This window comes from Zingiber officinale, chromosome 8A (genome assembly GCF_018446385.1).
Source record: "Zingiber officinale cultivar Zhangliang chromosome 8A, Zo_v1.1, whole genome shotgun sequence".
Taxonomy (NCBI): domain Eukaryota; kingdom Viridiplantae; phylum Streptophyta; class Magnoliopsida; order Zingiberales; family Zingiberaceae; genus Zingiber; species Zingiber officinale.
In genome coordinates, this window is record NC_056000.1 from 26,158,121 (window position 1) to 26,164,120 (window position 6,000).

The window sequence follows — 6,000 nt, forward strand, 5'->3', positions numbered from 1 at the left end:
CCTCCTTAACAGCTGGGCTTCATCCCGATCGGATGACGTAGCCCCCGAGCGGAGATATTCCGTGATGGGTGTCATCCAATCGCTCGGAAATGTGAGACCCTCCATCCGGTCGACGTGCGCCACTAAAGATACTTGTTCAATTGGCCTCTGGATGACGACCGGGGATATTGAACTTGCGAGCTTAACTAGTTCATCTGCAGCCTGGTTCTCCGCTCGGGGTATCTTCTGGATAATAACCTCTCTAAAGTTGGCCTTGAGCTTTTCAAAGGCTTCGGTGTAGAGTTTGAGCCGAGCGTTGTTAATATCAAAAGTACCAGAGAGCTGCTGAGCGGCCAATTGAGAGTCTGAATGCAGCGTCACCCGTCCGGCCCCCACGTGCCGGGCGGCCTGTAAGCTGGCTATAAGGGCTTCATACTCTGCTTCATTATTCGTAGCTCTATAATCAAGCCGGACGGATAGATGCATCTTTTCTTCTTGGGGAGAGAGCAATAATATACCAATCCCGCTCCCGAGCCGAGTGGACGATCCGTCCACAAATATCTTCCACATGGCTTCGGGTTCTGACCTTTGTACTTCGGTGACAAAATCCGCCAAGGACTACACCTTTATCGCCGGACGGGGCTGGTATTGAATGTCAAATTCGCTCAACTCCGTTGTCCATTTGATGAGCCGCCCGGACGCTTCTGGGTTCAATAGTACTCTTCCCAATGAGCTATTCGTCCGGACTATGATAGTATGAGCCAAGAAATAGGGACGGAGGCGCCGAGCGACGAGGACCAGAGCGAAAGTCAGCTTCTCAAGCACAGTGTAGCGAGATTCAGCATCTTTTAAAATATGACTTAAAAAATATACAGGTTCTTCTCCGCTCGCCCTTACTAGTGCCGAGCCGACTGCTTGCTCGGTGGAAGATAAGTAGATACAAAGTGGCTCACCCACAGCTGGCTTGGCTAGCACCGGCAGAGAGTTCAAGTATGTCTTCAGATCTTCGAATGCCCGATCGCATTCTTCGTCCCAGTGAAACTTAGTGGCTTTGCGCAAAATTTTGAAAATAGGTAGGCTCCGGTCGGCGGTTTTGGAGATGAATCTGGACAGAGCAGTTATCCGACCAATCAAGCGCTACACTTCCCTCAGATTTCTTGGGGGCGGCATATCTTGTAATGCTTTCACTTTGCTGGGATTTGCCTCGATGCCCCGCTCGGTTACTATGTATCCCAAGAAACGCCCGCCTTTTGCTCCGAACAGGCACTTCTGAGGGTTTAACTTAACTCCATATTTCCGCAGCGTTCGGAAAGTCTCTTCCATGTCTTCAAAGAGATCGGCCGCTCGGACGGACTTGATGAGAATGTCGTCCACGTATACTTCCAGATTTCACCTGATCTGCTCTTTGAACACTTTGTTCATCAAGCACTGATAAGTGGCTCCCGCATTCTTCAGTCCAAACGGCATCACATTATAGCAATAGGTGCCGTCTGCTGTGACGAAGCTGACTTTTTCTTGATCTTCTCGGGCGAGCGGCACTTGATGGTAGCCTTGATATGCGTCGAGCATGCATATCAACTCGCAGCCGACCGTGGAGTCCACCAGTTGATCGATCCAGGGCAGAGGATAAAAATCTTTTGGGCACGCCTTGTTAAGATCTCGGAAATCGATGCACACTCTCCATTTGTTGCCCGGCTTGGAGACTAGTACCACGTTCGCCATCCAGTTGGGGAACTGGACCTCGCGTATGTGGCCGGCCTCTAGAAGTTTCTCGACTTCCGCTCGGATGATTGCATTTTGTTCGGCGCTGAAGTCCCTCTTTCTTTGCTTCACCGGCCGAGCGTCCGGTCGGACGTGGAGCTCATGCTGCGCTATACTCGGTGAAATTTCAGGCAGCTCATGCGTTGACCAGACGAAGACATCACGGTTTCTCTGGAGGCATTTGATCACTTCCTCTTTCTGGCTTGCCTCCAGATCGGCCGCAATGAACGTTGTGGCCTCCGATCGGGTCGGGTGAATCTGCACTTTCTCTTTTTCTTCATAAACCAAAGAGGGAGGTTTTTCAGTTATAGAGTTCACCTCGATCCGTGGCGTCTTCCGAGCGGAGTTGGCTTCTGCTCGGACCATCTCGACGTAGCATCGCCGAGCCGCTAGTTGATCTCCTCGTACTTCTCCCACTTTGTCTTCAACCGGGAACTTGATTTTCTGGTGGAAGGTGGAGACGGCCGCTCGGAACTCACTGAGCGCCGGTCGCCCCAATATGACATTGTACGTTGACGGAGAGTCCACCACAACGAAATTTGCAGTCCGCGTCCTTCTGAGCGACTCCTCTCCCAGCGATATGGCCAGCCGGATCTGTCCGACCGGCTGAACTTCATTGCCCGTAAACCCGTAGAGGGGGGTTGTCATGGGCAGCAGCTCGGCTCGATCAATTTGTGGTTGATCGAAGGCCTTTTTGAATATGATATTGACCGAGCTTCCTATGTCAATAAAAATGCAGTGAATATTGTAATTGGCTATTACCGCTTTGATGAGAAGAGCGTCGTCGTGGGGGACTTCAACTCCTTCCAAGTCCGTGGGCCCGAAACTGATTTCGGGTTCGCTCACCCGTTCCTGGCTGCAGCCGACCGCATGGATCTGGAGCTGCCGGACGCTCACCTTCCTTGCTCGGTTAGAGTCGCCTCCGGTCGGCCCGCCAACTATAATGTTGATTTCGCCTCGGGAAGTGTTATTTCTATTTTCTTCTTCCCAAGCGGACGGTCGGGGCCGCTCCCTAGACATCCGGGGATTCTCACGCCTCGGAGTGTGATGCTGCTCGGGAGTCTGTCTTTGTCGGCGGTCGGATATAGTCCGATCGGCTTCATGAGTTCTCTGTCGCCTGTCGGATGATGGCGATCGACGGCCGCCACTCCGGGGAACGGGATGAGCGATCAAGGGAAGACTCCGGCAATCTCTTGTGTTGTGCGTGTCCGTCCGATGGAATGAGCAAAACATAGGGGTCCACACCTTTTTCTTCGGTCTGGGCCGTTCTGCAGCTACCTCTTGCACATGGGACCTAGCATGGGGGGAGCGGATTGCTTCGGCCCTCGGTCCTCTGTGTTGGAGTGTATACTGAAAGCCTAAGCTTTGTAAACATTCATTATGAATAAAGAATCACATTTGGTCAAATTTTCTATATTTAGTTGTAGTTGTTCAATTAATTTATATTGAAGATAATATAGTATGTGGTGTCACATACAGAAGATGATATTATCAGTACCTTATAAATTATAAATAGTAGCTCATGACCAAAATGGAAAGGAACAAACCATTAGAAGGTCGTAGTGTAATTAGGTATCAGTTTATCTTGACTGTATAATTACACTAGTACACTTAGTGTGTATTGAGTAGGACCATTTGAGGTCGTTTCTTTTATACTGACTTTATAAAGAAACAAAGACCTCGGTTATTATGGAAGTGTGTGCTCTTAATCCTGATATAATAACAAGCACATATATTTGATATTTATTTCTTTAATTTATCAATGGGTGAGGTTTAGTTCGATGAATCAATAAGCTCACTTATAGTGTGTGTTGTTGATTATAGAAGGAAACTGTGTCCTAGAGATACTAGGTTGATAATGTCCCCAAGAGGAGCTCATAAGGATTGTCATGTTAAACCCTGCAGGTGGACTTAGTCCGACATGACGATAAGGTTGAGTGGTACTACTCTTGGACTTAGATATTAATTAAATGAGTTGTCAGTAACTCACTTAATTAGTGGACATTCGATATCTTAAACACAGGGAGACTAACACACTCATAATAAGAAGGAGCCCGAAAATGTAATTTGGGATTGGTGCGGTAGTTCAATGATAGTTCTCTAGTGGAATGAATTATCATTGATAAAATTAAGTTGTGTGTTCGGGGCGAACACGGGATGCTTAATTTTATCGGGAGACCAAAACCAATTTCTCCTCTCGGTCCCTATCGTAGCCTCTTATTTATAGAGTTCTATACCCACCTATACCCACCTTCTATACCCACCCAATAGGGGCCGGCCAAGCTAGCTTGGGAACAAGCTAGGGCCGGCCATGGGTGGCCGGCCCTAGCTTGAACCCAAGCTAGTGGGGGCCGGCCAAATTAAATTAAAAAAGAAATTTAATTTTAATTTTTATTATGTGGAAGATAAAATTTATTAAAGAGAATTAAAATTAAAATATCTCTCTTGTAAAAGATCTACAAAAGATTAAAGAAAGAGATTAGATCTCTTTCCTTATTTGTAGATTGGTAAGATATTTTATTTTCTCTTTAAAAATTATTCACATGTTGTAAAATTAAAATTATAGAAATTTCCTTTTTATCAACCATGAAGAGATTTGAAGAGAAATTTTATTTTTTAAAATTTCCGGAAACAAATTAGGAAGTTTTAATTGTTGATTAAAACTTGTCCAATTTTGTTTTCATTGATATGGCCGGCCACTTGATTTTAATTGGGAAATTTTATTTTATTTTTCTCAATTAAATCAAGTCAAGGAAATTAAGGAAATTTTATTGTAATTAAATTTCCTAATTTGCCTAGGCCAAGGAATATAAAAGAAGGGGTGAGGGTGCCTTCATGAGACACAACATCTATTATTTCTCTCCCTCTTTTGTTCCTTGGTGTGGCCATCCTCTCCCTCTCTTCCTCTTGTGGTGGCCGAACCTCTCTTTCCCTTGGAGCTCTTGTGGTGGCCGGATACTACTTGGAGAAGAAGAAGAAGAAGGAGAGAAAGCTAGCATCTCTTGGAGCTTGGTTAGTATTTTGGTTTTTCTCCTTGGTGAAGTTTTTCCTTTGTGGCCGAACCTTGCTTGGAGGAGAAGAAGGTGGTTGGTGGTTTCTCATCTCGGTAGATCGTTGCCCACACAACGTCCGAGGTTAGAAGAGGAATACGGTAGAAGATCAAGAGGTTTTTCTACAAGGTATAACTAGTAATTTTTATTTCCGCATCATGCTAGTTATTTATGGAAATAATACCAAATACAAGAGGCTTACGTTCTAGAATTTCGAAAATGTTTTTCGATGTGTTCTTTTGTTTTTCTTTTCCTTGTGATTTGATTGTTCTCTTTGGTTAACCTAAAGTTATTTTAGGAAATTAAATATTAGCTTTCTATAAAAGGTTTTGTCTAGTCGGTGGTGGTTGCTCCCATATCCAAGAAGGCCATGTGCCTCGCCACGTCAGTACTGGGAACCAATTATGGAAATTAATATTTAATGGAATTAATAACTTAAGGAGACTTGGGTCGAACGTGTAAAGTTCTGCAGGAGATCCAAGTCAAAACCTAAAAGAACAAATAGATTAAGTTTTGGATCAAACGTGTTAAGTTCCGCAGGCGATCCAAAATTTAATTTAAAAGAACACATGGTAGCTAGGAAAAGGTTCAGACCTTTGTACAAAATTTTTTGTACAGTGGAACCTATAGGTTTTCCGAGTAGCAACCAACAATTGGTATCAGAGCTAGGGTTTTGCCTCTGTGTATTTGGTATTTAATTTAATTATGCACATGTCATACATAATTTAGGCAGGTTAATAGTAGGATGTGCTAACTTTGTGGATGCAGGATCCAACTATTATGGCTTTTAATTATTATGTGTGTGATTGGACCCTTGGACATGTCAAGGGCATTTATTTGTGTGTGCATGATTGTATTAAAATACAGCAGGAGCTGTATTTAGTTTTATTAGGATTTTATTTTTGATCTAGATACATGTACATTCCTTTTATGGAATATAGGATCAAAATGTAAAATTCTATTTATGTCGCGGATCGAATCTTGCAAAGCGTGGAACCTTCTAAGGACCAGAGGCGCAGCTAGGAGCAAGATAGATGCGACAGCTAGACCCGGTGGCGGTGGCCAAATATGGCAGCAGCTTGGGATGACAACACACGGAGAACAATTAGAGATAAAAGCCATAATAGTTGAAAATTAAATTTTCTATTTATTGCTTTTATATAATGCTGTGTGTGCATGTTAGTTTACAAGTTTTAGTAGGCTAGCATAG